The sequence below is a fragment of the Portunus trituberculatus genome, chromosome 24 (assembly GCF_017591435.1).
Source record: "Portunus trituberculatus isolate SZX2019 chromosome 24, ASM1759143v1, whole genome shotgun sequence".
Taxonomy (NCBI): Eukaryota; Metazoa; Arthropoda; class Malacostraca; order Decapoda; family Portunidae; genus Portunus; species Portunus trituberculatus.
Window position 1 is genome coordinate 2,937,144 of NC_059278.1, and position 22,500 is coordinate 2,959,643.

Below are 22,500 nucleotides of genomic sequence, written 5' to 3' on the forward strand. Positions count from 1 at the left end.
AAACACATAAATTATCTAATAAACCAACGCGACACGCACATAAACTAATATCACAACTGCCATGACACACACACATACACACACACACACACACACACACACACACACACACACACACACACACACACACACACACACACACACACTGATGAGGACAAGTGTAGCAACATCAAGAGGAGGAGGAGGAGGAGGAGGAGGAGGAGGAGGAGGAGGAGGAGGAGGAGAAACGCAAGACATAAAAGGAAGAGCAGGACAAGGAGGACAGATAGAAAAAGGACATGTGCTAGGAAGAGAAGGAGGAGGAAGAGGAGGAGGAGGAGGAGGAGGAGGAGGAGGAGGAGGAGGAGGAGGAGGAGGAGGAAGAGGAGGAAGAACATGGAGTGAGTGTAAGAAGTCACCTGAAGATTAATTAACACCACCTAGGCGGCCCCTGTGGTGGCGTTACCCCTTGGCCAGGTGCGACAGTCTAATTGCCACCTGTGATTCACTACTGCCTTGGCCAGCGGCGGCGGCGGTGGCAAGGCGGCGGCGGCGGCATAGAGGCAAGGAAAGAGGGCGCCCTTTTTATATATATAATTTAGATAATGTTGACCACAGATGATAATGATAATGATGGTGGTGGTGGTGGTGGTGGTGGTGGTGATGGCGGTGATGGTGGTGGTGGTGGTGTGTTTGTTTCTTATTGAATGTAATGAAATGGATTGAGGTCTGGTTAGGTTAGGTTAGGTTAGGTTAAGTTAGGTTAGATTAGGTTAGGTTGAGTTAAGTATTTATATATGTGATGTTTTCTCTAGTGCGTTTATGCTGAGGTAATGTGTAGCTCCTTTCTACCTATCTATCAATCTATTTATCTGTCAATTTATCTATCTATCCATCAACTATCTATTTATCCATTATCTATCTGTCTCTATTTCTATATCTATTTGTATGTGGATTGGAAGGTCTATATGTGTGTGTGTGTGTGTGTGTGTGTGTGTGTGTGTGTGTGTGTGTGTTTGAAGCCGGGGGCGATTACGGAAGTCAGATCTAATATGAGTATCTTCCAGCCTTCACCACTCTCTCTCTCTCTCTCTCTCTCTCTCTCTCTCTCTCTCTCTCTCTCTCTCTCTCTCTCTCTCTTCCCTTTCCCCTACCTCCCTTCCCTGCTTCGCCCCTTCCCCTTCCCTCCCTTCCCCATTTCTCCCTTCGCCCCATCACCGTCTCTTAGCACCCCAGAGAGGAAGCTAATAAGTGGCCATATTTCAGGAGACACTCGCTACCGGCCCCTCCAGCTCTCCTCCTCCTCCTCCTCCTCCTCCTCCTCCCCTCCTCTCTTAAGTTCATCCCTTCACTGCTCGAGTATTACCTTTCCTAACCTTCTCTCTCTCTCTCTCTCTCTCTCTCTCTCTCTCTCTCTCTCTCTCTCTCTCTCTCTCTCTCTCTCTCTCTCTGAAATACAACACCGTAAATATTTTCCCTTATAGAAGTAGTTAATACAAATCTTCCTTTCGTTGTATGAATGTATGTATTTTATTTCATTTTTTTATACCTACATTTTTTTTCAAGATTATTATTATTATTTCTTTATTTTGTTTTATTTTGTGTCATTTATTCTTTTTTTTTTTAAGTGGGGTGCTTGAGTAGACGAAGGAGGAAGACAGATATGAATGGGCATGATGAAAGGTGTGAAGGAGGAGGAGGAGGAGGAGGAGGAGGAGGAGGAGGAGGAGGAGGAGGAGGAGGAGGAGGAAAAGGAGAAGGAGGAGGAGGAGGAGAAGGAGGAGGAGGAGAAGGAGGAGGAGGAAGCTAATCAAGTGAGGAGTATAACATAACAACAAACGTTCACAGATGTTGTTACACACACACACACACACACACACACACACACACACACACACACACACACACACACACACACACACACACACACACACACACACACACACACACACACACACACACACACACACACACACACACACACACACACACACACACACACACACACACACGTCTCGTCAGAGACTGCAGCAGATCAAACAGTGAATTACAGTGAATTACACACACACACACACACACACACACACACACACACACACACACACACACACACACACACACACACATAAAACTAAGCCAAAAACCACAAGGCAATAAAAAGATAATAACGATAACAACAACACACACAAGTCATTCATTATCTTTCCTTCCTTGACATGACACAGCGTAACGTTACAGAAACATACACAGTAACAGCCGCGCCACAAGTACAAGATTAGGGCGAGAAATACAATGGACACACACACACACACACACACACACACACACACACACACACACACACACACACAGAATCTCACAGCTCGAGAGAGACATAAACACATTTCTTTTATTCTGTAACCTGCGACCACGAGGCGAAGGGGTTAACAAAGGGAGGAGGAGGAGGAGGAGGAGGAGGAGGAGGAGGAGGAGGAGGAGGAGGAGGAAGAAGAAGAGAAGGAGGTGTGATAAGTTAGGTGAAATGAAAGGATGATAGGTAAGGAGGGAGAGGAGGAGGAGGAGGAGGAGGAGAATTAGAAGAAGAAAAAAAAAGGGAAAAGGAGGAGGAGGAGGAAGGGAATAGACAACAGGGAGGAGATAGGGTGTAAAGTAAGATTGGATAGAGGGAGGGCAGGGAATGGAGGGAAGGAGGGAAGGAGGTAAGGAGGGAAGGGGGACTGGAGGGAAGGATGGGGGGAGACTATAACAATAATTGGCCCGGACCACATAACGAGGAGGTGTAATTCAAAAGCCGACAATTACAAGCAATTATATCCACGGCATTATTTCACAAGTTACATTCCTAATCAACTCAGGATACACACATATATATTTTTTCCTCCATCTCTTAAACCCTCCCTCTCTTCTTCACCTCCTCCTCCTCTTAGGGCACCAGTCACTCCCCTTGTCATACACACATGAACACACATAAAACAACACATGCATAAACATACACGCACATACACGCACGCACATCACGTCAGGTACACACGCAGGTGAGTGATCCTAACACACGCACAGGTATAATCAAGGTGAACTCTTTCGTTTTTTTACGCACACACCTTGCTGTCTCATATGCATAGCTCGCACGTAAAGCTGACACAAAGCTAGGCAGGATTCTCGAGTGTATATCACCTGGGAACATAAATATAGACGTGCACATGAGGTAAAAATGATTGTGCCCTGTCAAAAACGCGGATAAAAAGAGAATTTCACTATCTCGTAAATGTAAACAACTGGAGAATTAGTAGCGTAGTATAGAACATAGGAGGAAAAAATGCTTACTCTACCTGGAGGTTTCTTTAAAAATTGTCGTGTTGAATTAAAGAATGAATAAATTCTAATAATAATTTCACCCACTGATAAATAAAAGGAGAGTAAGCAACGGGAGAATTAGTAGTATATAATATAAGAGGAAAAAAATGCTTACTCTACCTGGAGTTTCTTTAAAATTGTTGTGTTGAATTAAAGATTGAATAAATACTAGTAAAAATTTCTCTCACTGACAAATAAAAGGGAAGGAAAGAATACAGTTGAAAGTTTATAGAGCGCCATTAAAAAGATACAAAAAAAGGAAAAAATACGTATTATACAAGGAGGTTCTCAAAAATTACCGTGTTGAATTAAAGATTGAATAAATACTGGTAGAATTTCCACTCACTGATAAATAAAAGAAAAGGAAAAATGCAGTTAAAAGTTTATAGCGCGCCATTAAAAAGGTTAGGAGAGAAAAGAAACTATTTTTTTTTTACTTTCTCATAAAACTTTGGGAAAAAAAAATGAAGAGAAATGCAGTTCAAAGCGATCGCATTCCACGAAAAACAGGATAAAAACAGAACGAGGATTTCGCTCTTCAGTAAAAACACGCTTGAAAAAAAAAAAAAAGTAGAAAGAAAAAAAGAGATTAAAAACATTGAAAGAAATTTTTAAATCCCAAAAAGACACAAAAACACACACACACACACACACACACACACACACACACACACACACACACACACACACACACACACACATCAAAACTAATCGAGGGAGCAATCACGGGGCCCACAGACAACCACCATCTGCGTGACACCTATTCTGCAACTTGCCCTGAAATTTACTGCGTCTTAAAAGTCACCGCGATCGCTCCCAGATTCACGAGTAGAGGAGCGTCCGAACCTTTTAAGAGAGCTTGCTAATACACCCTCCTTGAACCTCATCCTTTACCGCTTCACAATCATTACCACACTGAGCTTTAATCCCTCGACGACCAAACTCCCAACAATAAGACTTGATTTAATCCTCCACCCACTCCACTCCACTCCACTATACTCCTCCACTCCACACGCCTAAACTTGATCCGCCGTGCTGTGTTTTGCTGTATCTTCGTTTTATTCGTGTCATTTGCTTTTAAGTGGCAGAGACAGTCAGGGATGTGCTGGAGTTGTTATTGTTGTTGTTGTTGTTATTGTTTGGATGTGACCACGTTATGATTTTTGTCTTTATCTATGTATGTGTTAGGATGGTTGGTCTCTCTCTCTCTCTCTCTCTCTCTCTCTCTCTCTCTCTCTCTCTCTCTCTCTCTCTCTCTCTCTCTCTCTCTCTCTCTCTCTCTCTCTCTCTGTGGGGAGGAAGGAGTAAAGGGAGGGATAATCTAACACTAGGGAGGTAGGAGGAAGGAGGGGGAGGAGGAGGGAGGAGAGGGAGGAGAGGGAGAGGAAAGGGATTCTGATGCTCTTTTGTCTCCGCATAAAGGTTTCACTGCCCTATACGAAGGATCAGCAGGCTTGGTGATCCCCGTTAAGGCTCCCTCATGACACCAGTACAAGGGCGGCGGGAGGCAGGAAGGGGGAGAGAGAGGCCACAGTAAGAAAGAAAGCTAATCACCCAATTCCTTCTTATTCGGGCACAAAAATGAGCTGGTAATGGCGGTGTTTGAGGGCACGGCTAAGCTTATCTCCACCTAATCAAAGACGCCATTATGAGAACCGGGGAAGGAGATTCGTCGATCCAATTATATTTAACTACCAAGGATAATCAATTCGTAAATGCGTAATAAAGGAAGGAGGTTTTTGCCTGTTTGCCTACTTGTCTGCCCGCCTGCTGTACTGCCTACTGTCCTGCCCGCCTGCTGTCCTTCTCTCCTGCTGTCCTATACTCTGCTTCGTATTATCTAATGAGTGAAGGTTTAGATAAGGCAAGGAATACACGAGAACTGCTTCTAATGGTGGTAATCTATTCTCTTATCACCGCTTTATATTTCCACTGTTTTGAGTGAAGAAGAAGCAAAGTCCTCGAGTCTTGTCAGTAATTTAGTCAAAAAGTTTTAAGTGAACGTTAACTCAAAATTTCAGGGTTAGATTGAGTTATCTTGGGGATTAAGTCTTCCAAATGAGTAGGTTTGTATTTTTTTTCTTCTTTTGCTCTCTCTCTCTCTCTCTCTCTCTCTCTCTCTCTCTCTCTCTCTCTCTCTCTCTCTCTCTCTCTCTCTCTCTCTATCTATCTATCTATCTATTTATCTATCTATCCAACTATTTATCTATTTATCTATCTATCTATCCAAATATCTATCTATCTATCTATCTGTCTATCCACTCACCTATCTACCCATCTCTCTACCTATCCATCCATCCATCTATCTATCTATCTATCTATCTATCTATCTACCTATCTATCTAACTATTTATCTTTCTTTTTATCTATCATTTTTTTCCTTCCTTTAACTTATGAGCGGTGAAGAAAAAGATCTCAAGCGTTCTCAGTAATTCGGTTGAAGATTTCCTATAAATTTAAAGCCGGAATTAGGTAAAATGTGCGTTAAATCTTCCAAATGACCAGCTATTGCGATTTTTTTCCCTTTTAACTCACTGGGAGACGAGAAACGTTCGAGTCCTGGTGGAAATTTTCTCAAGGATGTGACTAAAGATTTTTCCATTAATTTAAGTCTTTATGTGCGGAAAAAAAAAAATATGTTATGAAGTACAGAATAAGGGAATCTTTTTTAACTAGTGAGAAAAATATAAAAAAGTTGTATTTTCCTGTTACCTTTTGCTGTTGTTGTTAAAGATAAGATGTATACTGAAGCTTCTAAATAAGTTGTTCTCTCTCTCTCTCTCTCTCTCTCTCTCTCTGGCTAATTATCGGCTCTGTAAGGAGATTGGCAACTGTGTGGGCCTTTTTTTCTTTATATATTCCCAATCCTCCTCTCTTACATAAAAATAAACGCTTGTAGATCACATTCTGGTGTTGTATTCGTCAAGCAGACAGTAATTTAATAAAAAGAAATCAAACTAAATGTAATAAAATAACCAGTCTCTTTCACTGCATTCATTCGGTTCATTACTTACAGAGAGACAGGTGTGAGACAAGAGGGAGGAAGGGGGAGGGACACCTATCAGTACAAAGAGGAACACAAAATCGAACTCTATTAGCGAGTGAATAGACCAAGTGAAAGTTTGCCAAAGCGACGAAACTGGGTGAGAATGAGGCTGCTGGAGGAGGAAATGGAGGGGAATGGTCTGGGTAGGGGAGAGGAGGAGTACGAATAGACCTCCTCCCCTCCTAGTAAGCCTCTCCCTCGCCTCTCCCCTCCCTTTTAGACCTCTTCCTCTCCCTCTCTTCCTCCCTCCCTCCCTCCCTCCTTCCTCCTCCTCCTCCTCCTCCTCCTCCTCCCCGTGCTTCCTTTGTCGCCTCTCATCAATAATTCAGGAAGAGAATAATGAAGAATCCAGTCCTGCCAAACACAGACCATTATCAAGTCATTTATTGGTCAGCTGGACACGAAAGGACCCATAACCTGAGGGCCTTGTATTTACACCTTCCTTAATACTCATTGGCTATTGTGCTCGCTGGCTGCTCCCTGTTCCCCGGCTTCCATTGGTCCAAACGCCACGTATCACTGACCAATTGGAGATTATCCCGGTAAAATATCAAGACACGCGTATTTTTGTCTCTATGTTGCCTTGTGGTGGAGGTGAGTTTCCTGTGGCTCCTTGTATGTACTAGTACCTACTGCTAACTATACTACCACTACTACCACCATCGCCACCTCCGTGCGCTGGTAGTAAATAGTTTATGGCCAGTTGAGGTGAATGGGCAGCCGGCGCCGGGAGCTCACTGCATTGGTAGCTGAGCCCTACATGGAGGTGAAGGAAGGGCAGGAAACACACGGACACTTGCCTGGTTGCATCGCCTCATCTCGCTAGCTATTGCCACTTGACCCACTTCATATAACTCTTCCCTAAGTAACATACTCTATCCTAACCTAACCCAATTTAACGTTGCCTAAAGTCATTCAACCTAAACTAACGTATTTTCAACTTAACTAAATCTGACCATATCTAACTTAACGTATTTTAACCTAACCTAACTTTAGCTTTTTTTTTTATATGAGGTGCAACAAAAATTGTGATCAAAAAAAGGCCCACTGAGGTGCCGGTCCCTTAAAAGTGATAAAAAAGGAGATCTAATTCAATAACCTAACTTAACCTAACCGAACTTAATACCTAACCTAACCTAACCTAACCCCATAAAGAAGCACCCAAAGATGAAAACTGCAGCGGCTTAACCATCACCCTGGGGAACCTCTTGGATACGTGTGCCTGTGTTCCTCCTCCTCCTACTCCTCCTCTCCTTCTCCTCCTACCCATCCCCCCTTCTCCTCCTCCCTGACAGAGTGCAAACACAAGCTCACCTTCTCTCGCCTAAACACGTCTTTTGTCCAGCTCAAACCCGCTCGCTCCTGGACGCTTGTTTGTTCTTATTCCGCCCCGCACACACGCGAGGCGGCGCCATTTTCAGGAGGAGGAGGAGAAGGAGGAGGAGGAGGAGGAGGAGGAGGAGGAGGAGGACACATACAGGTAGTAGGAATTTGTACTTAAATATTTTCCACAGAGAAAAGCTAAAGGATACAGAGGAGGAGGAGGAGGAGGAGGAGGAGGAGGAAGAGAAGGAGGAGGAGGAGGAGGAGGAGGAGGAGGAGGAGGAGGAGGAGGAGGAGGAGGAGGAAGAGGAGAAGGAGGAGAAGTAGTTGGCATTCGCAGTTACATCTTACACGGAGGAGGAGAAAAGGAGATGAATAATTGGTCTTCGGGAATCGGGTTGTGTTGTTTATGATTGGATCTCCCTCCTCCCCAATCCCCGCCCCCCGCCGACACCACCTCTGGCTTTACAAAGAGCATTACGGAAGGTTTTAATGAAGCAAGGCCTCCTCCTATAGCCCTCCTCCTCCTCCTCCTTCTTCTCCTGTAAGACCTTCCCACACTCTTGTCGCTAGTAATGATCCTCCTTCCTCCTCCTCCTTCTCCTCCTCCTACTCTTCCTCCTCCCTCTCTCCCTCTCTAACCTGGTTGTGCTCCCCGTCACCTGTTAATTAGCGACAGGACAGGTGTGGTAAATCAAGCACTTGTCTGCCCCCTGTTTGTGTTCCCCTCGCAGGTATAATGGTTTCCGAGGCGCCAGTCCCCAGATTGTGCTTTGAATTATTATTATTATTAGCATCATTATTATCATTATTAGCGACGGTCGGTGTTTATTTATTCGTCTGTCATTTGTTTTGGTTTTGTTTTTTGTTTTTTATTTATTTCAGTGCCACTTGTGTATCGCCGGACAAGACCAAGTTGGCGTAACAAATAGCTTAGTTTGACTGATTTACATATTAACATAAATCTTTGCACACACACACACACACACACACACACACACACACACACACACACACACACGGATGATGAGGCAGAGAGGTTAAAATAGAAAAAAGGAGATGGGAGAAGAGGAAAAGAGGAGGAGAAATGAGATGGAGAAAGAGGAGGAGGAGTAAGAGGAGGAGGAGGAGGAGGAGGGGTGGTGAAGGTAGGGTAGGAAGATCCAAGGCCCAATATTGACCTTTCCGTGGATCGGGGGAGTCCTGTTTGGCGGACAAATAGACTGACCAATTTGTGTGTTTATCAACAATTTGCCTCGGCGGGCTCTGGGTGCGCCGCGAGGGTGACAAGTCTGTTTGGCGGCCGCTGTTGATTCACCCACTCGCTCTCTTTATTAGGTACATCGTGAAGGAAGTGTGATTATATTAATATCAAAACCTTAGGTACACGAACAGAAAAGAAAAAAAAATACACCTCGTTGACCTCTTCAATACTGGGACACATTTTTACCTTGAGATTTGTGTAAGATTAGACCATTTTCTTGACATAGGAAGGGTCTATGGGGGTCAGAATGTTAATGGCTACAGTCTTCACTATTTTAATCCCCCACATAAGTTTTTGAAGCTGTATAAATTCACCAAATAGTAAGCAGAGTGAATATGGAAACGTGTCATGGTACTCAAGCGGTTAATGATTCTCTCTCTCTCTCTCTCTCTCTCTCTCTCTCTCTCTCTCTCTCTCTCTCTCTCTCTCCACTGTGAGCCAATTTAGCATAATTACACTCCGTCTTAACGAGTGTCCGCCGCCACCTTACGAGGCGCCACTCAGACCTCAGGGGAGGGACGTGGGGCGCCCTGGGAATTGTCAGTATGTTTGTGTCTCCCGCTGCCTAACTGTGTGTGTCTGAGTGTCTGTGTGTATGTATTGTGAGTGTTGTCTCCGTCTGGTTTCTCTTATCTCACGTAATGCACTCTTCTTGATCCGCTTCTTGGTTGCCACCGTCTTTACGAGAGGAGAATGGTGGTATTAATTTGCATGAAGCTGACAACTTGTTACCCGTGTTATGTTCGGTGCGGGTTTTTATTGAGTGAGGGCGAGGCACGAGACAAGGAGGGTCTGGTGCGTGGCCTGCCTCGCCAAGACTGTGCTGTGTGGCGGTCTGTTTGTGTTCAACTGTGTGTCGTCCCCGACCATACCGTCCCTCTCTCCGGTGTTGTGTTGGTGTTCCTGCTACTGCTGCTATTACTACAACAATAATAACAATGACAACAACAACAACAACAACAACAACAACAACAACAACAACAAAAACAAACACAACAACAACAACAATAATACCACAGCTGAAAGTCTAATCTCAACACAAACAACTATAATAACTTCTAGGAATATGAAGCACAAAGGCCTTCTCTGTCTGTGTGTGTGTGTGTGTGTGTGTGTGTGTGTGTGTGTGTGTGTGTGTGTGTGTGCGTGTGTGTGTGTGTTACAGAATTAACCTAACTCTTTTTTTTTCTTCCATTTTCTTCAGGTGGCTGTTATCTTCCGTCTGATAAAGGTAAGATAAAAGAAATGTTTGTGTACGTGTGTGTGTGTGTGTGTGTGTGTGTGTGTGTGTGTGTGTGTGTGTGTGTGTGTGTGTGTGTGTGTGTGTGTGTGTGTGTGTGTGTTTGATCTAATAAAGTAAGTGCACATCATCAGGGGTTCATCAGGAGTCCATTAGAGGGAAGGAGAGAAGAGAGGAAGGAGAGAAGTAAAAAAAAAAAAGAGAGAAAGAGAAAAGAAGAAGAATAGCAAAGCGTAGCAGAAGCACCTTGTCTGTTTAATTAAGCTTACGTAGCGAGTCTTTGATATTAAGTAAAATATAAGTGCTGGTGTAACTCTGTAGTGGTGGTGGTGGTGGTGGTGGTGGTGGTGGTGGTGGTGGACATCAAAGCACCATTAACAGGTTTCCAAAAAAGTGTGTGCCAATAATGAGCGGAGAATGATCAGTCCATCGCCTTTATTATCTGTCCATCAGTACCTGCAGGAGAAGGAGGAGGAGGAGGAGGAGGAGGAGGAGGAGGAGGAGGAGGAGGAGGAGGAGGAGGAGGAGAGATAAAATGAAGTTGATTTTCAAGTGGAGGGAGAATGGGAGAAAATATTGTGTGTGTGTGTGTGTGTGTGTGTGTGTGTGTGTGTGTGTGTGTGTGTGTGTGTGTGTGTGTGCGTGCAGTGGGGAGTGTGTGGATATAAATATAAAGTAAAGAATAGACCACGAACAAGGGAAGGAAGGAGGGAAGACAACGTGAGACAGGTGAGCGAAGAAGGAAGCAAGGAAGAAAATATTAAAAAAAGAAGAGACCAGCAAAAAAAACATAGTTATTACAGGAAAGAGGAAGCAAAGTGAAGAGGGAAAAAATGGAGAGAAAATGAAGAAGTGAAGGAACGTAGGAACGAAGGAACAAAACAAACTCACAACACAAAAGGAAAACAAATAAAGGAAGGAGAAAAACAGAGAACAAGGTCATGATAAAAAAAAATAATAACTCATTGTATGTTTTATAAGGATGTGAGACAGTGAGGGGAGAGAGAGGAGAGAGAGAGAGAGGGAGAGTGACGGGGGAAGAATGAGGGAGAAGGTGAGGGAGGAAGGGCCACCCGCAGGAAGGCCACAAGACCCTCCTCCATGCATTATCCTCCTTCAGGGCCACCCCGGCGCCATCCCCCTACCCCCTGACACCCTCATTATCCTCCCGCACCCGCCGCCACACACACACACACACACACACACACACACACACACACACACCATTATCTCCCCTCTCCTCCTCTCACTCACACCATTAAATTCCCACGAACTACAATATACATTCCCTTCTCGTCAACTCACAAGAGGAGGAGGAAGAAGAGGAAGAGGAAGAGAAAGAAGAGGAAGAGGAGGAGAAAGAAGAGGAGGAGGAGGAGGAGGAGAAGGCGGTAGAACAAAGGGAAATGCATGAAGATGTTGGGAGTAAATAAATATCTGAGTGACTATGAGAGACTCCATGAACAGCCTTGAAACTCCCACCTCCTTCCCCGCCTTCTCCTCACACCTCCCGCCCTTCTTCTCCCCGCTCCTGCCCGTCCCTCCCCCAGCCACGCCCACAACCTTCACGCACCAGGCAGTCCTGAAGGTGAATATTTCCATAGCGTTTCTGAACATACTGGAACCAATTCCCTTATTTGTAAACGTTGGTGTTTGCCCGGCTGATGAAGAGGAAGAAAAGGAAAGAGAAGAGGAGGAGGCCGATGGAGGTCTTGAAAGAGGGGAGGAGCTGCAGGAATGGGAGTAAGAGAGGAGGCTGTGGCTGTGGTGCAGGTGGTTATCTCCCGGCTATCTGTATCTTCCCGTCACTCAGCCTCCCGCCGCGGTGTTTCTGTAGCTGTATCGATATTCGGCCCGCCAGATTACAGTGATCGCGGCGGAGTGGGTGTAGCAGTCCGCCGGCCGCTGAATTATGACATTACCTCACCCCACAAAAAAGGAGGTTCAGGCCGGAGGAGATTCAGAATAGCCTCCTCCACTACCTCCACTACTTACTCTACCTCCTCCTCCTCCTCCTCCTCCCTCAGGACAGCCACCCTACCCACCCTCCCTCTATTCCTACCCCCGCCGCCCGCTCGCCGTCTATCACGTTTCTCGCGCCGCCTTGAATTATAGTGTTGCGCAGAATCAATGTTGAATTTAGGCTTGTCGATGGGATCTCAGCGGCGCCTCCAAGCAGGGTGTGTGAAATAGCTTGATTTGCTTTAGGCGTTTCAGGTGTTTGTTTGTATAAATGGACGTTTTATGTGTTTCAAGTTTTATTTAGTTTTAAGCCATTTACAAGTTCTAAAAGAAAATATTCTGATGGACCATACCTTCCATGTTCTCCTTTAACTGTAACACTGGGTTGTGGTCAATCAATATCTATCTATATCTATTCCATGCTGTCCTGGGGAGGTTGTTGTGGGCACTAGTGGGGTGGTGGGATGAGAGGTTACTATTCTCTGTTTCTCTATCCTCACTTACTCTCCTTTACCTTTCTATGCCTCACGCCACACCCTCCCCCAGCCCACCCCAAGCTCGTCCTCGCGCACCCCCGACACGACACGACACGACACGGCGCCCTTGACCTCCCTCTCTCTCTCTTTCTCTCATTTTTGTTATCGTGTCCCGATCACTCGTCTCCACGCACGCCTCTTCCTCTTTACTCATCCCTCATTTTACGTAAATTTTTCCTTTTCCTCTTCGCGCCACTCTCCCACGCCTACGCTTTTGAGTTTCCTCTTACATCCTTCTCTCCCACGCATTCCTTCCCCTCCCCTTCCTTCTTACATGACCTGCAAACTTAATCTCTCTCTCATTCCCTCTAATTTCTTTAACTCTTTCGCTACCATGACACGTTTTCATATTCATTCTGCTTACTATTTCGTGAATTCATACAGCTTCAGAAACTTATGTGAGAATGAAAGCAATGAAGACTCTGGCCATTAATCTTCTGACCACCATGAAACTTTCCCTAATATAAATGAAATCGTCTAATCACACCCAAAAACTCGTAGTAAAAATGCGTCCCAGTACTGAAGGGGTTAAAAAGCCATGTTCTCTTCCACCACACTCCAACACTCCACCTCGAAAATGTTCACTGTCACCTACTCTTCTCCAACTCACCACTCGCCTCTCTCTCTCTCTCTCTCTCTCTCTCTCTCTCTCTCTCTCTCTCTCTCTCTCTCTCTCTCTCTCTCTCTCTCTCTTCCTCCTCACTCATTCCCCAGTCGCCTCTCCTCCGCCTGGGTATCATGCCAAGGAGAAGTGCTGGTGAAGTATTAATAAACGCACTACTCAATAAACAATTACCTTATCTCCCCGGGTGTCTGGGGTGAGGGGTGAGCGGCGGGAAGACACATGACCAGAGTGTCGCATTAAGAGAACAGTGGGGGTCCTGACAATTCATGAGCCTTGGAGAGCCTCGGAGCCTCACCAGTGGGCCTTCTGCCAGCTCTTGCCTAGGTCGATAGTGGCCGTAAAGTCGCGTATATCGTTAAGACTGCGAGGGCATCTAGACATCATGCTCGCGACAGTCTCCATGCCAAGCCGCCTGCATCACCAGACCCCGTGCTGTACCTCGGTGAACGTAGTACGCACCTGTGTTTATCCCGAGCTGCATTAACCCCTCCAGTACCACGACGCATTTCCATATTAATTTTGCTTCTTACCTGCTGACTTTATACAGCTTCAGAAACTCATGTGGGGTATTAAAATAGTGAAACCTGTGTCCATTAATCTTCTGACCTCCACAGACCTTTCCTAATGTCAATAAAACGGTCTAATCGTACACAAATCTCAAGATAAAAAATGTGTCCCAGTACTGCAGGGGTTAAGGGCGCGGCTGACAACCCAGACCTTCCGCGCTGGTGCAACATACAATAGACACTTCATCCCTGCAACCTTGGCCTCCAGCAGGTGACTCCCGCCCTGCCGAAGCCTTGAGAGGGAGCCAAATTGCATTACGTCCCGTGGTGGATATCCTAAGGCTCGTCACATCTGTAAGTCATATCACGCTCAGAGAAGAACCTCAGAACCACAGACGAACTTCAAAGGCAGGGACGAGATGGAGAAGGACAGGATGAGGCGGCGACGGAATAAGAGACGGCGACAGCGGCGGTGAAGAAGTAGAAGGAGGAGGAGGAGGAGGAGGAGGAGGAGGAGGAGGAGGAGGAGGAGGACAAGGAGGAGGAGGCGGCGGCATCTTCCACAAGGACTAATGGACTAAACCCGCTCCCAGGCGCAGCGGTTCCCCTGAGTCATCGGTCTAACGTAAATGACTCAATTACCAGCCACACCTCGGGCCGCCCTCCTAACAGCCGCCCGGACCATTAGTGGCCACGGGCGTGTTGGACCCAGCTGCCGTCTGTCTGGCGGGTGGAAGACGGCTGGAGGGGTGGAGGAGTGATGTAGGGGTGGAGGATGAGGAAGGAGTAGAGGGGTAGAATTCCTGTGTGGGCAAAAGATGTGTTTATTGCAGTAGTGGTGGTGGTGGTGGTGGTGGTGGTGGTGATGTTGGTGATGGTTTTGATAACGATGTTGTAGTTTGCCACGACCACACACAGCACACCTGCAAAAACTATACACACACACACACACACACACACACACACACACACACACACACACGATAACGAATATGCATTAACGTTATATACATACCCCTTTGTAAACGAGAGAGAGAGAGAGAGAGAGAGAGAGAGAGAGAGAGAGAGAGAGAGAGAGAGAGAGAGAGAGCGAAAGTATGCAGCACGGATAATAAAGGGGAACAAAAAACGGGAGAAATACACGCAAAAAGTTATGAGAAAGGGAGGAAAAAGAGAGAGGGCGCGGGAAACGAATGAGATGAGACTGATGGAATGAAAAGAGGAGAAATCATCATGGAAGGAGAGAAAGGGAAGGGGACTGGATGAGAGGGGAGAGGAGAGGAGTGAGGTGGGGCGAGCAGCATCCACCCCACTCCCCACCAATGCCCCCAACAATCTCCCCAGAGGCTCCAGGGCCGCGAGATCATGTCGGTGCTTTTTACCTGACAACTGAAGGAGGAGCAGAAGTTTTCCTCGACAAGGTGAAATCCAACATTGATTCTGAGCAACACTGTAATTCAACCTGGCGGGGAGAGAGAGACAGCTAGCAAGGTGTAGAAGGAGAAGTGAAGATAAGTAAGGGTGCGGCCACTCTACACTCGAGGACAAGGGGAAAGAGAAGGCAGTGATACATTTAACTGAAGAAGGTGGTAAGGCCGTGCACTCTAGACCAAGGGAAAAGAGAGGGCAGTAGTGGATGCATTCAACTGACGAAGGAAAAAGAGAGAGAGAGAGAGAGAGAGAGAGAGAGAGAGAGAGAGAGAGAGAGAGAGAGATGACATGGTGTAGACGTAGAAAATGAAGGTAGGTGAAGGTGACGCTACTATGCACTCAAGACCAAGGTAAAAGAGAGGGCAGTGGAAGCATTCAACTGACGAAGGGAAGAGAGATACGAAAACACAGCAAGAAAGATAATGACGGTAGGTGAAGATAATACCATTGTGCACTGAAGGACAAGGCAAAAAAAGGAAAATGCAGTAAAAAATATGGTATTGTTGTTTTCCCAGTAAATTATTTTGTATGGACTGTAAGTGGCTACGTGTGACTGGCTCCTATTCATCATTCATTTGTTTTTTATGATGTTCTGGTGAGAAGGAAGACATGTAGAGGGAAAGTGTTGGTGAATGAGAGATGGGAAAGTAGGAAAGGAGAAAAGAAAAAGGATGGGAATTCACTGTATACTGGTGAGAAGGAAGACATGTAGAGGGAAAGTGTTGGTGAATGAGAGATGGGAAAGTAGGAAAGACGGAAAGGAAAAGAATAGGAAAGAAAAAGACGTGAAAAGAGAATAGATATGTGAGATATGCTGAGGAAAAGTACTAAGGGATGAGATGAAGAACGAATCTTATGATACGTGACACAGGAAAGAAGGAGAAGGATACAGGGAGACATGCTGAGGGAAATGCATTAAAGTATGTATTTGTGGAGGTTAGCAGTCAATAAAGTGAATGAAATCTGTCTATCTATCTATCTATCTATCTATCTATCTATGGAGCAAAGTATGGCAAGGCTGACTGAATCCACCTATCTATCTATCTATCTATCTATCTATATCTATGAAGCGAAGTGTGGCAAGGCTGACCCAATCTATCTATCTATCCATCCATCTATCTATCTATCTATTTATCTATAAAGCGAAATATGGCGAGACTGAGGGCGGCACGGGGCAGGCTAATGATGATGTCAGCGGCGGGACGGCAACTTTGGAGCCTGGAGAACTGAAGAAGGACATTGTGTTAGAAGTCCTTGTGGCCTTACCCCCGGGCGCCCTTCCCTCCATTGCCTTCCCCAGCACACCACACTCAACAAACCACAGCCCGGGCACACCCAATCCTCCTCCACATCCGTACCACCACCACCACCACTACAACCACCTCAACACCTCCATCCCTCAACACCTCAACACCTCAACACCTCGACCGCAATACCCACCGCACACACCACCTCATAAAACTAGACGGTAGTGCCTTGGAATGTCCGGAAGCGACGCACACACACACACACACACACACACACACACACACACACACACACACACACACACACACACTAGAGAAAAAAAATACGTAACTTGCTGCTACTGAGGATGGAGGAGAGGAATAAATTATCTCCCCCCTTTCCTAACTCCATTCTCCTTCCCACTCCCCACTCCTCCCTTTCCCCCCATCCTCAGCCTCCTCTCCCTTACCTAGACAACCAACTCGTGTCCCTAAATTCACCTAAACTCATCCATATCAGGAGCTCAGATAGAACCCCTCGTCACTGTTCCTTAGCACCCTTCCTCCCTCCTCCCTCTCTCCTTCCCTCTTCATCCTCCTCTTCCTCTCTCTTCATCCCTCCTTTCCTACCAAATCGAGTGTTAGTCAAGCCTTCCCTCTCGACTCCTTCCATCTCCCTTCGTAGCACAAGCGGAGGAGCAGATGGGTGTCTGAATGGAGGGATAAAGCGAGAGAGAAGGCACATATGGAGAAGCGGAAGGCGGGAGTGGGAGGAAGAAGAGGTGGAGGGCGCAGCTGGAGAAAGGGAAGGAAGAAGGTATAGGAAGAGGAGTAGGAAGACGAGGAGAAGGAGGAGGTGCAGATGGGGCAGGCGATAGCGGCGGCCAGGTAAAACAAGAGGCGGATTAGAGAAGGTTTTGTCACCCAGACACAGATGGTGAGCGAAGCCGCGGACCTGACTAAGAGGAGGAGGAGGAGAAGGAGGAGAAGGAGGAGGAGGAGGAGGAGGGTGAAGCAAAGGGATAGGGAGGTGGAGATGATAGTGTGAAGTGCGGTGAAGGAATGTAGGAAGTGATGCGTCGATGAGGTGGCGGTAGTAGTAGTAGTAGGCAATACCCTTAGGCTGTCCTCTTAACCTCCTCACCCCCTTACCCCTTACCCCTTCACTACCACCACCACCACCACCACCACCACCACCTAGACCCTCCTCCATCACTCCACTTCCATTAGCCTCCACCACACTGACGCTTTTCATCACCCACGACCTCAGTGTCACTTCCCCGCGCGCCAGACCCTCCGTTCTCAGTCTCATATTTCAGCCCAGCGATAGATTCAGCCTTCGATAGACACAGGAAGCAGGAGAGCGTGATTGCAGGGGTGATACAGCAAGGGAGCATCCGGCAGGGCAAGGCAGAAGTGGGTGGCGAGGTGGAGAGAGTAAAAATGGTGTAAAAAAAGGGATCTATTTAAGGTATTTACAAAGATTGACTAGGTTTTTGATGGTAATGTATGTAAATTCTTGTTATGTTGGGTTTTATTGCGCGTTATTGTTTAAGGTAAAGGAATTTGTAATGTGAAAGAAGGAAGGTTTAATGTACGTATTGTGCTCATAATGTGAAGGAAACAGTGTGGAGATTGCAAATATTATAAGGACGGAGTTGTCTGTGTGTGTGTGTGTGTGTGTGTGTGTGTGTGTGTGTGTGTGTGTGTGTAAAGAGACAGGATGTAAGACGAGGATGTATTAGACCCCTTAGGCATCTCTCTCTCTCTCTCTCTCTCTCTCTCTCTCTCTCTCTCTCTCTCTCTCTCTCTCTCTCTGGATCAGGCAATCTCTCCCGGAATCTCTATCTCTCACCACTCAGCCGCTGTGTATCTCTCGCTGTATCTCTCTGAAAAGCTCCTATTTCTCTATCGTCGCAGCCATCTCTCTGTTCTCCCATCTACCTATATCGCTTTTTCCTCCCTTTCCTACAATTGTGGAGGAAGGAAACAGCTGACACAAGCATCCTTTCCTCCTTTTCTCCCTCCCTCCAGCTCTCTTCCACCCCCCTCTCCCTCTCTCCCTCCCTTCCTCTCTCGTATACTAGATGAAGAATTTAATACTCGCTCTATGGAATCTAAAAAGGGAAGAAAAATGTGTGTCTATTAAACTCAGCGAGAGAGAGAAAAAAAACGCGATGTGGTACCGATTTTCAGATTATTTCCGCTATATTGATGTAGATCGCTGGGAATATTATGCTAAAATCCCATATAAAACCTCTCTTTTTTTTTTTTTTTTTTTTGTGTGTGTGTGTCGGCCAAATTTTCACCCGTTACCTCCCTTCCCTCACTCCCCTTCTCCCTCTTCCCTCCTTCTCCCTTCCCTCCATGTCTCCTACCTCAGTCATATAAAAGGGAGTCTCATTTTACCTCCGATTTCTGATAACATTATTGGCTACCCTAAACCGTAGAAGGAGGGAGGGAGGAAGGGAAGAAGGATGAGAGGGAGGGAGTTGGCCATGGAGGAAGAGAGGAAGAGAGGAAGGGAAGAGAGGAATATACTGATAATTTAAATAGAAGAGTTAGCATCGTTCATCTCCATCCTTGCGTCAAAATTGTATGCACATCCATTAATATATTGTCGGAGGTGGAGAAGGAAGGTGAGGGAAGGAGAAGGTGGAGGTGAAGAGTAGAAAAAATATGAAGATGGAAGAATGAAGAAGAGGAGAAATAAACTGTGACTGAAGAGGAAAGGAGGAGGAGGAGGAGGAGGAGGAATAAGAGATAGAGGTAAATAAAGAGAGGAAAAAGTAAGAAGAGAGGAAAGAAATTATGATAGAAGAGGAGGATAAGGAGGAATAGAGACGAACGGAACAGGGAGAGGAGGAAGAGGAAGAGGAAGGAAGAGGAGGAGGAGGAGGAGGAATAAGAGGTAGAGGTACATAGAGAAAAAAATTAAGAAGAGGGGAAAGAAATTATGATAGAAGAGGAGGATGAGGAATTGAAACGAACGGGACAGGAGGAGGAGGAGGAGGAGGAGAAGGAGGAGGCCTGATCTGACCCAGGTGTTGAGCGGCTCACCAGGACGGAGAGAGAAGCGTGTTATTGGCAGTAAAGATGTGGTGATAGGACGATAGGGAGATAAGGCCATGGACGTGTGTGTGTGTTTCACTGTTTGATCTGCTGCAGTCTCTGACGAGACAGCCAGACGTTACCCTACGGAACAAGCTCAGAGCTCATTATTTCCGATCTTCGGATAGGCCTGAGACCAGGCACACACCACACACCGGGACAACAAGGTCATAACTCCTCGATTTACATCCCGTACCTACTCACTGCTAGGTGAACAGGGGCTACACGTGAAAGGAGACACACCCAAATATCTCCACTTGGCCGAGGAATCGAATCCCGGTCCTCTGGTTTGTGAAGCCAGCGCTCTAACCACTGAGCTACCGGGTGTGTGTGTGTGTGTGTGTGTGTGTTCCAATAAACCAGTCCGCTTAAATCACTCCAAAACACACACACACACACACACACACACACACACACACACACACACACACACACACACACACACACACACACACTGATACACCAAGAACAAGATCAAGAACAAGAACAAAAACCCCAACACAATCACACCAAAAACAACAAGACAACGAAACCAAACACACAAGGCGATAAATAAATCCAACTTTTTCTCGCATTAATTTCAAACCGGGACAAAGAAACCAAAGCAGTGAGATGAAGGAACCAACACTGAATCACACACTTGGACACAAAAGGCAGCAAACATCACCAAACCAAACCACTTAACACACACCGGTATTCAGAGACAACTAGCCGGGTTTTTATGCTATCCTAGAAATCTTGCCAATCCATCACCGGAATCATAAAAATATACCCTTAAAAACATGAATATCTTTAACTAAAGTTTTTGGAAAGCAGTGATGGTGACCGAGCAAAGGGTTTAAAAATACTGGCCGGCCCGTATTAAAAAACGCTTTACTCTCTCACGACTATTTTCCTAGGCCACAGAGATGGTTGGCAAGGTTTTCAAGAGTGTTTCCCAGTTAATAATGTAGAAATTATGTCAATCTGCCTCTAGAACCGTAAAAACACCTTTAAAAACTCGTGTAAATTTAAATAAAGACTTTTGAAATAGTGAAGGTCTTACCACGGTGATTAGCAAGGTTTATAAGAGTGTTTCCCAGTTAATAATGAAGAAATCTTGTCATTCTGCCTCTAGAACCGTAAAAACACCTTAAAAAACTCGCGTAAATTCAAATAAAGGCTTTTGAAATAGTGGACGTGAAGCGCAGAAGTGTTTGAGAATACCAGCATCACACATCCACACACTCCCCCTTCAGATCCCCACGACACCTGCATTCATCCACATTCAGAGCTTAGCGTCAGGAAGGAGACAAGACGCTCCTTAATTACCCGCCATGTAATCGCCAGGTAATCGGCAGGTGAGCACAAATCCAGCCCTTGTTTCGCCGCCCCGCTACACCACACATCGCTTGTTATCCCCACACACGACCCCCGCAGCGCCCCCTGGAGGATGCGCCAGCCAACACAATCCCTTTCTAATCTTCCTCTGTTTTCCGTGTGTCTGTTTGTCTGTGCGTGTGTGGATGTGTGGATGAGTGGTGATTTTTTTTTTCTCCTCTCGTTCCCTTGTTCTCGCTCTCTCGTTCTCGTTCTCTCTCTCTCTCTCTCTCTCTCTCTCTCTCTCTCATACCTTAAAATTAATAGGAAAAAAACACAGATTAAATGAAACGAAGAAAAATACACATTTGCTCATTAGTCAGTTTGAGAAAGTTAAACGCCCACATCTCTCTCTCTCTCTCTCTCTCTCTCTCTCTCTCTCTCTCTCTCTGGTAATCCCTCCCCGTATCCCCATTCACCATAACAGAAGGGAACATTGGGGATTAGAGGAGTGTGAAAGCTCGCCCGTTCGCTCATCCCCGTGAAAACAAAGGCGAGCAGGACTAAGGGCGGGCGGCGTCTTGTGGTCAAATAGCCTTAAATTTTCAAGCCTCCCGGGACCTTCTTTCTACCGTCTGTCGGCGAGCGAGGAACAGGTTAAGATGACGGCTCTCTGGTTTGTTGTTTGTGTGCCTACTAGAGGGGGGCTTAGGACGTGTGTGTGTGTGTGTGTGTGTGTGTGTGTGTGTGTGTGTGTGTGTGTGTGTGTGTGTGTGTGTGTGTGTGTGTGTGTGTGATCACCTTTCCATTATACTAGTAACCCTATGACTGTGCAAAAATTTAAAGCGGGAGGACTAAAATGTTTGAAGCGTTTAATCACGAACGCATCGCTTGGATCGCTGTATGAACGAGTCAGTCGATATGAAGACAAACTAGCAAAGAAGTGATGTGCCAAAATCTTCTCCGATACATTAACCACTTGTCATAATTCTCCTGTGATTTTGGAGGATTTTTCTGGACAATCTTCTTTTACGACTGACATTTTCAAGGATCCTGTTTTATTTATTTATTTACTTATCTATTCATTTACTTATTTATCTATTTATTATCTGTTGGTTTATATTCATTCTTTTTACATTTATTTTAAGTCTTTCACCCATATCCATGTGCCTCTTGCGTCAAAATTTAAGTAAACAAACGAATAGAGAAGGCAGTGGAGGTCAAACTTAGTAAGGAGAAGGAAACAGAGGTCACTGATTAAGAAAACACAAGAACACAGAGAGAGAAACAAAAGAGAGGACATGGAAAGGAACACAACGGAGACGGCCTAGTGGGAGACGGGAGAGAAAGAGAGAGAGAATGGAAGGGAGATTGAAGAGGAGGAGGAGGAGGAGGAGGAGGGAAAAATGACCTCTTGTAGGGACGTAAATCACGGAGATAATAATAATAATAAAAGACCAGACAAATTGTGCCTCAGAGTGAACAAAAAACATGATGTCGCTTGATGATGGCAGTCGGATAAAGAATGTTTCTCTTCACTTCTTTCGTCTTCCTCCTCGCAACTTACGATCATTATATTTTTTGCGAGTTTTTTTACT

The 22,500-nt window shown here is 45.7% G+C and overlaps 1 protein-coding gene across 1 annotated transcript in view; it reads left to right on the forward strand.

Annotated features, from left to right (window-relative positions):
* The window catches only part of LOC123508240, a 131,472-nt gene that overhangs the window by 75,120 nt on the left and 33,852 nt on the right, over window positions 1-22,500 (forward strand). Inside the window, exon 3 of the mRNA XM_045261796.1 lies at window positions 10,171-10,197. The gene's annotated coding sequence lies outside the window, so the exon portion shown is untranslated. The remainder of the gene's footprint in view (window positions 1-10,170; window positions 10,198-22,500) is intronic.